At 36.0% G+C, this 9563-nt stretch overlaps 1 long non-coding RNA gene across 1 annotated transcript; it reads left to right on the forward strand.

Annotated features, from left to right (window-relative positions):
- Positions 1 to 1773: 1773 nt before the first annotated feature.
- LOC111399352 lies at positions 1774 to 9192 on the forward strand. Its single transcript, XR_002703644.1, has 3 exons — positions 1774 to 1836; positions 2415 to 2475; positions 6614 to 9192. It is a non-coding gene; the product is annotated as an uncharacterized LOC111399352 (long non-coding RNA).
- The last annotated feature ends 371 nt before the right edge of the window (positions 9193 to 9563 follow it).

Here is a 9563-nt window from a genome sequence, read left to right on the forward strand (position 1 = left end):
TCCTCCCATTAAGTCCCTTCTAGGACCTCCCCCTTCTAATGGTTCTCCAATCTTGAAAAATCAGGTTAGAATTTCTGAAACTCCAAGGTCTTCTTCTCACTTGTTGTGCGTCAATTGTAAAGACTTTGGTCACATTTCTTCTAAATGTCCTAATCGAACCTTAGCCATAGAAGAACGAAAGAATGTAATAGAGGAGCCGTTAGAAGATCTAGTCTATGAACCTAAATTTGAAGATTTTGATGACTTGGATGATAGTGAGGACATTTCCTTAGGTGGAATCCAGACTCTTCTCGAGACTTTGGATACTATACCCCTTATCTCCGACAATTCTCGATTACATGTTTTATGTTATACCCTTACCCAAGTTAAAGAGTTTGATGATGTCACCAGTCACCCTCGGAAAATCCAGTCGCCTGTGGTTAACACTAAGGCAAAATTATCCACCACTGACCAACCTCAAATTGATAGTCAAAACAAAAGTGCTAACCAAAATCTTGACAATTTATTACAGTCTCTAGTCCAGAAAAATCTTGGAAATTGGGACTTGATCCCTCCAACTGTTCAAATTGCATATAACGATCCTGTGAACTGGTCTTTAGGTCTAAAACCCTTTGAAATTATTCTTGGTTGTAAATCTTTGAAACCTCTAGACCTTATTTCCATGCACTCATATGCTTGTGTGTCTATGTCAGTTGAGGTAGTTGTATCACATTTTCATAGCTTGCATATTGAGATCAATAAACAATTTGAAGCAAGAGCATTATATAAACCTCAAGTTGATTGGCATAAACAATACTTTGAATTTAATATTGGGGATTATGTTATATTGCAAGCGTGTAATGCTGGTCTTTTTAAAATTTCAAAGCATGTTGGTCAAAATGTCTATGTCAATGATCTTATATCATATTATGACCATCACCCTATTTTATTTGTTAAGGATTTCGATATTTACAATGGCTATTTTAACACTTTTGTTGATCCTTTTCTATCTCTACCTGAGAACTCCCACACCGAATCTTTTGCCATGTCTATTCGAATACCACCTGTCGCAGCACACAAAGATAAAATTGATGTAATTTTAGATGAACAGGTTGTGTTAACCATTGATGGAGAGAATCGGTGCTTCTTTAATTGTTGGGTAGATCAACGTTCTTATTGTGCTCAACATTATGCGCAATCATGTGAAGATTTTGGAGATGAGTTGCAAGAGTACTTGTTATTTGGAGTCCAATGTCGGTACTTGATTACAAAGAAAGATCGTTCTCCTTGGTTGGATTATATCCTTGAGGATAAGCTACAACTATCCTTATTATCATTTGTGGAGTTTCGGTATTTGGTCATCGAGAAAGATCGTCCCCCGTGGCATGACTTGGAGCCTTTCGCATCAGATTCAGTGCAACATTCTGCTTCATCTACTCGACGGGGTCGAGTTTTTCTCCCACCCCGGGAGAGTTGATGCGGACATCCATTTATTATTTATTTTCTATTTGGACTATTAGCTATATTTTATTGGGACTATTGTTTATGTTTTCGTTATTGGGCTTGTTTAGTGGGTTTGGCCCAAGCCCTTCTCTTTAGGGTTTGTGTTCTGCTATTTATTTCAGTTTTGTTTCTTATTTGAGACAGTTGATGATGAATTAGAATTGAAATATTTTTTGGTGGCTTGCAGCCATTTCTTCCTCCCCTCTCTTCCTCTGGTTTCTTCTCCTCTTCTCCCTTCTCACTGTTTCTCCTCCCCGTTCCTTCTTCTTTCTTTCTTATTTATCCTACATCAGGGGTGGCCGGTTTCTCTTAAGTTTTAGGTCTTCCTTCCTTAGTTCTTCTCATCTTCAAGAGGTGAATAAAAATTTATGTTCCTTGAAGGTTTTTTGGGTTTATGGAAATTTAGTTTAATTCAAGATTTAGCACGAATTAGAGATTATCAACATGTATTTGAGGTATTAAGCATGAATATGTCAAAGAAAAGTATATTGGAAGATTGGTGTCTAAGAAAATGAAACTTTGAAAATGGGTTTATGAAATAGATGATTATTCTTTGATTTTGTTGGGATTATATAATGTCAAGCATTTAAATCAAGGAATTGAGGCTGAATTTTCCATTTTAAGCAATTATTACCAGCAAATATTGGACAAATCCTATACAGGTGCTGATTTTCAAATTCTGCGCAGAAAAGCCCTATTTTTGTTAATGGTTTCGGTGCTAAATTTCATATATGTATAAGATAGTGATTTTAAGAAAGCATAGTAACTTAATGGATTTGATTGTATGGTGATTGGTTGGTAAATAAACAAAGAGAAGTAAAGTTGGAAAAATAGAGATGCAAGAAGAATTATAGAAGCGGAGGAATTATGTAGTGAATTAGCATTAATTTAAATGGCCAGTTTTAATTTGAGCAATTATACCTTTATTTCAGGTAATGATGTCAAAGCTTGGAAAAGGCTCATCAATTTAATTAGATTCTTATCCATGGATTTGTGAGTGGAAAAACTTAAATATTTTCAAATATTGATAAATTAATTATACCAATACATTATGTGCAGTTATATGTTCGATTACATGATTATTTTGGAAATATTCTTTCATTATGATATTTGTGGAATTCAAATATTAGATATGCTTTATTTGTGATTTGGAACGTGAAACATGTGATATTGAGATCGATCAGAAAAGTATCCCTAATTACATACTTCTTCTAATTCACTGAGTGGGCTTTGGTCGTGTTCTATACTACACTGAGGGGTCGACTGGGGATGAAGGGGTCATGACCGTGTACATATAGTTCATTGAGTGGGCTTTGATCGTGTTCTAGAATTGATTACCAGAGGTCTTGAGATCGATTTTCGTTTACGAAGGGGGCCAAAGGCTCGTGGCGAAAGTAATTAGCCCGAGGGGCGAATCACATATTTTAGTCAGATGCTACATTTTTTGTCTAGATCATATGTGATGTGATGAGATGATGTTATAAATATCAGCTGATGACTATACGTGATTATGAGATAATATTTACAGTGTTATGAGAATGTCTCACTATTTGCCTATAAATGTATCAGGCTATCATGTGAAATATTAAATGATATGAACTTGATGTTTGATAAAAAAAAAAAAGTGTAAATGAGGAAGTGTAAATATTCTCGAAGTCTTCCACTCACTGAGTCATCAACTCATATTTTTCTTACATGTAGTATTGGTCCCTGATAGCTTGAGGAGCCTGATGATTTCAGAGTTAGAACCATACGACATATTGATTGATATGAGTGAATTTGATAAAACATGAAGTAATTACATTGGGCCTATTGCACTATGTTTTTCATAAATATTTGATTTGGACGCATATTTTATAGTAATTCATAGTCAGCCTTGGTGATAAATTTGGCATCTAGTCAGCGTCTACCATCGTTGCACGCAGGGGCGGACCCACAGTGGGTCCTGGTGGGTCACGTGACCCACCAGACTTCCAAAAATTGAAATTTTTTTAGGCCTTCATTTTCATCCCTTTGCAGCAGATGAGTAGAACCCAGAAGAGGACTCAATGTCCAAATTGAAAAATCAAAATCCATCCCTAGTTCCCTTCCCTTGGAAAATAAAAACTCATTCTATTCTTCTTCTTTCTAATGTTGATGTTGATGAATGCTCTTCTTGTCTTCCATTGATACAACCGACTATGAATGTGTTTGGTTGTGTGTATTGTGTATGTATCATGAACAAATAAAGTGAGAGAAACAGAGAGTAGAAAGAGAGGGCAAAGTATTGAGAGAGAGAGAGAGAGAGAGATTGACAGAGTGGTGAGTGGAGAGAGTCATGGATGCCACCATCTGTTTTGCTGGAATCAGAAATTTTCATTTGGCATTTGAGTGAAAAAAATTGGATAGTGGTCTTAGTGGTCAAAGTTGTATAACTTTATTTCATTTCATAATATTTTATTTGTCATGTCTAAATTTAATAGTGATGATCTAGAGTAGTCAGATCGAGGTGTTTTGGTTATCCATAAATATCGGTAATATTCTTTTCAAGCATTTTATTTTTATTTTCCAAGCATCCTATTTAACCATTTTGTTGCATATCGAATATTTTTATTTTTATTTTTTTACAACTTTTCTGCAATTTTGATTGTGCCAGGACGGATCCAGAATCGGATTATTAGTCGGATTAATACGTAACAAAACGGGCAAACATGTAAAAAAAAAATTAAATTTACACATACATTTAATTATTATTATTTTTTACTTAAAAGAATTTTTTTCTACCCTAAAAACTATTAAGTGGGCTGGAGAGAGGACTGGGCTATACCCCAGCCCAGTCTCCACTATATCCGTCCTTGGACTGTGCCTCATTAATTTAAAATTTCTGCGTCCGTCACTGGGCGCACGTCACGTTTCGGATCCATAGGATGATTAGGGACGGGTCGTGTCAACAAATATGTCCTCGAGTGACAATCATGGAACCTTTCATCATTTTTCATGTGTCATTGCTAAAATTATTGACATAGCCTTGTTTGTTAAGGGCTATTCCCGAAAGTAGATTTAGCCGAAGTTCAGGTGTATGTCGAACATCCTTCAAGGTTACTTTACACCCAAGGTTCGTATGTATCTGAACATCACCAATTCTCACAATCTCAGAAAAACTAGTATTTCCCATCTCACGGCACCAAAGTTGCCAGCTTTGTATGTTGTGATGAAATCTCTACATGGAGTGGCGTGGCAAGATGTTGCAGTATCTATCACCCACTCAATATCTTGATTTGATATGTGAAGACATGTCTTCTCATCGATGGAGTAGATAGACATCTCACCAGAAATAGTAACTAGTATCTCTTTATTCTTCTGTTGTGAACTGTTCTGGCCTTGCTCTCATAGCAATTTTCGATAGTTATTCTTCAAGTGGCCCTTCATAAAACATGATAAGAGTGTAAAATATGATATTTTTCCTTCTTAATTATTGCATTCATATGATTATATTATGCCAAAATACATTCATTACTCCTATGTATTGGTTTAGGTTGCATTTTGATGGAAAAGATGAAATTCGGAAGAAACAAGTGAAAAATGACCAAAGTAGAAGAAAATGAAAGTTCGGGGATTAAAGTGCAAATATTCCAAACTTGTGTCTAATCTTATGATGAAGATTTGAAAGTGTTAGAGGTCAAGTGGATGAGGAAAGAAGTCAAAGGAATGAAATAATGTCAAAGTTTGATCGTACATCAATTCACAATTGAAAAAGTTACACACCGATTTTTAGTCTCATATTGGGACCCATTTTTGACATGGAAGATGATTGAATTTGAAGATGCTTTTTGAAGCAAAGTTTTAGCCCTTTGAGTTAGCTATCCAATGTAACTCAAATCACCTTAATTGGACATCGGGAGGGAAGGTTATGGTCAAAATACTGAAAGCTATGCGGCAGAGAAAATGGGTTGAACCATGTCGTCGCATGATTATAAATCCATGCGGCCACATGGATGCCTCCCGAGAATTTCAAGACCCAAATGGCTTGAACCATGCGACCGCATGGTTATTCCTCGAGGCCAAAATTTCTATTTCCTTAACCACCTATGGAAACATGGTTCCACGCATTTTTGAACCCTAATCTCGACCAGAACGCCTACAATTCACCTCCTATAACTTTTCTTTGGTTTTTGGCTCAAGAAATTCAAGGATAACTAAACCTATTGGTGAAGCCACGAAGGATCTTGCTCGAATTTGGGGATTTCGACCTTCTCTCATGCATGTAATGTTATTTATGATTTGAAAAATATTCTGGGATTAAGATTTCTATTATTCATTGTATTTTTGATATTTGCTTAACATCTATTGAATGTTTCATGGATTCGACCATGTATTTTCCATTGAATAATTAAAATACTCGTTGAGTTTAAATTTCAATTGATTTAATGACGTGATTCGATTACTACCTTATGCTTGAGGTATATTGTCGCCTCTTGAATCTTGTTTCAATAAGTATAAACGGAATGTGTTTTTAAGAAATCTAAGTTCTAGAATGACAAGTTCTAGGTTTCACTTCATGAATTGATTTTGAAATTGGTTTAATTCCTATTAGATTTTTCATAGAATTAGTCATTTTATCAAAATATTTATTGAACTTCAATTTCAAATATGTCATTGGGAGATTATTTACTTCCTTATGCCTGTGTCTATGGACGTTTCTTAATCTTATTTTAATGAATAAACGTGGGAATGTATTACATGAAGCCTAGATTTTTGAGTAAAATGCATGAATAAGTGATATTATTTGAACCAAATTGAGCAAGTGAATTCCGGTGCTTCACTAATTTTCATACATTGATATTTACATTTCATTCAAACTGATAAATCCTTTACACAAACCACGAAGAAAACCCTTTAGCTAATAGATCCTTTAAACAAATTTACATCTTTTTGTGGATACGACACCGCGAAGTTATACAACAACCATCGTGTTATACTTTGGGCGTAATCAAATTTTCGCACTATTGCCGGGGAGACAGTACTAATAATTGAAGGATTCTCGAGCAAAAGGGTGACTTCGTTCTTTTTTTTTTTTACATTCTTTTAGTTAGTTTAGTTTATTTTCTTAATTATTTTGTTATTTCTCATTTACTTTTATTTTTTTGAACAGAGATCGGGAAGAGCGGGGACAATTCATTGCAAGGCCGCAACCAGTATTTGAATCTCTTCCTAACCCTCTCTTTAATACTGAATCAGTTGACACACACATCACAACACACAACACAATGACTGATAGTAAACATAGAAAGACACCAACTAGGACTTTGCATGATTACCTTCACCCAACACACACTTCCACGCCATCTTGCATTATGTTCCCACCCAATATGCCACGCATGGATCTAAAATCGGGAATGACTCAACTTCTTCCCATTTTTCACGGACTTGAAAATGAGAATCCATACGTGCATATTCTAGAATTTGAAGAAGTGGTTACAATCTTTCACAATCAACGATGTACAATGAATACAATCAGGCTTAAATTTTTCCCATTTTCACCTAAAGAACGAGCAAAAAGCTAGTTGTACTCATTGAAATCACGTTCGATTGGGACTTGGGTTGAAATGACTCAAGCATTCTTTGATAAGTACTTTCCCCACCACAAAACAATTGCATTGAAAAAGCAAATCTCTTCTTTTACTCAAAAGGAGAGTGAAACTTTATATTAAGCGTGGGAAAGGTACAAAGAATTGCAAGCTCTCTGTCCCTACCACGGTTATGAAAGTTGGTGCATTGTGAGATATTTTTATGAGGGATTATCACCTAGGGAGCGCCAATTTGTTGAAATGATGTGCAATGGTGAATTTTTGCAAAAAGATCCGGATGAGGCTATAGACTACTTAGATGACTTAGCTGAGAAAGCCCATACATGGATTGGACCTAGTGCTTCTGCTAGTACTAATAGGTCACGACCAATAGGAAACCCAACTAGCATAGGCATTTACTATCTTAGAGAGGAAGACAACCTTAGAGCTAAGGTAGAATCTCTCGCTAGAGAAATTGAAGCTCTACGTGCTAAGGAATAAAAAACAACCAGACCTATTTCCCATGTTGAGCCTTCAGAGCCTTGTTTTATGTGTGGAGAGAGTGATCACCTGGCACAAGAATGTGCCACTTATGCTGAGATGAGGGGACTTTATGAGGAACACTGTAATGCTTTAGGCATATATCAAAAACCTTATACTCCCTACTCCGAATCCTATAATCTAGGGTGGCGGAATCACCCCAATCTCACTTGAAAATTTGAAAACCAAAAACCTGTCCAATTCCATAGAGCTTACAATGCACCTTTACATCAACCCACATCCTCTAGAAATTCCTTAGAAGATACTTTACATACATTTATTCAGGCACATGGTAAAACAAATAAAAAATTTGAGGCTATGATTGACCAGTTAGTTAAGGAAAATAAAGAAATCAAAACTCATATGTCCAAACTAACTAACGCCTTAGCTGTAGGGAAGCGGGGAAATTTCCAACACAAGCTCAACCAAACCCTAGAGGATAGCATATCGCGCAAACCTCGGGCTTCAGAGAAAACAACCTTAAGGAAGTTAATGCTATAACTACTCGGTTCGGTAAGGTTATTGAACCAACCCCCAAACCTAGGGAAATTGAAAAGGTGCCTAGCAATACAGAAGAGAGAACCCCTAACGAGGAGGTGGTGAAAAATCCATCTAGAGTGTCATTCCCTCAAGCACTTAAATCTACCTCGAAATTCGTCGGGCAACATAGTGAACTCCTAGAGCATCTTAAACAAGTAAAAATCAATCTGGCACTCTTGCACGTGATTTCCTAGGTCCCTACATATGCTAAAGTCCTTAAGGATTTGTGTACTATAAAAAGAAAGCACCATGTCAAGAAAATCGCTTTCTTAACGGAACATGTGAGTGCCGTAATCGAACAAAAAGTCCCGTCAAAGTATAAAGACCCTGGTTGTCCTATTGTTTCTTGTGTCATAGGGAACCATGAGATTTCACAAGCTCTTCTCGACTTAGGGGCTAGTAAAAATATCATGCCTTATGCTATATACTTGGCGTTAGGCCTAGGTGAGATCAAACCTACTTCTGTGGTCCTGTAATTACCTAATCGATCTACCATTAGACCTAAGGGAGTAGTTGAGGATGTATTGGTACAAATTGACAAATTTTGCTACTCCATGGATTTCTTGGTATTGGACTTGAAAGTTGATGTGAATGTCAACTCCAAAGTTCCCATTATTCTTGATAGACCTTTTTTTGCCATAGCTAATGCTCTTACTAATTGTAGGAATGGTCTAATGAAACTATCATTTGGGAACATGACCCTGGAGACGTCAACATCTTTCACATCATGAAGCAACTTGAGGAGGATGACGAGTGTCATTAAATATTCATGATTGATGCACTCGTTCAGGAGGAAGCACCTGCGATTATTGATCCCAACCCTTTAAATTCTTTCTTTTTAAATTTTGAAATTCCCACAGGGTACGATAATGGAGAATATGCTGATATTTGTGTTACTTTTGATTATTTTCAGTATTATGGGACACCATCGGTGATCATTTCCACTGAGCTTGGTGCAATGCAAAGAGTGTTAACAATGCCCTAGTTGGATGTGGGCTGAAAAACGCAATATTGGGTCAAGCTAACGATAAGAAACAAAGGCGCTGCTTAGGAGGCAACCCAAGGGAAATTCTTTTTCCCTCTCTTTCTTTTCTTATTTTTACATTGTTTTTAGGTTTATTTTTATCACATGCATTATTTATTGCATTTTTAGGTTATTTACATTACATGCATTATTCACTGCATTTTAGTTTATTTTCATTTTCTGCATTACCCTTTTCAATGAGTACTTTTAGGCTTATTACACTTCAGTTTATGTTGATTCACTTCGATATTCAGGTGACGTTTTTCCTTACTTTTATTTGGTGGACATGTTTGTTTGCAATGTTTAGTTTGGGGGGGGGGGAGTGTATTTGAAATTTTCTTGTGAATTGCATACTTTACATGAAATTTTGGTCTAATTTTTTTTAAGTTCCTAATTGCTACTAGACCACTAAGAATTAATATTATTCATGA

The sequence above is a fragment of the Olea europaea genome, chromosome 9 (genome assembly GCF_002742605.1).
Source record: "Olea europaea var. sylvestris chromosome 9, O_europaea_v1, whole genome shotgun sequence".
Taxonomy (NCBI): domain Eukaryota; kingdom Viridiplantae; phylum Streptophyta; class Magnoliopsida; order Lamiales; family Oleaceae; genus Olea; species Olea europaea.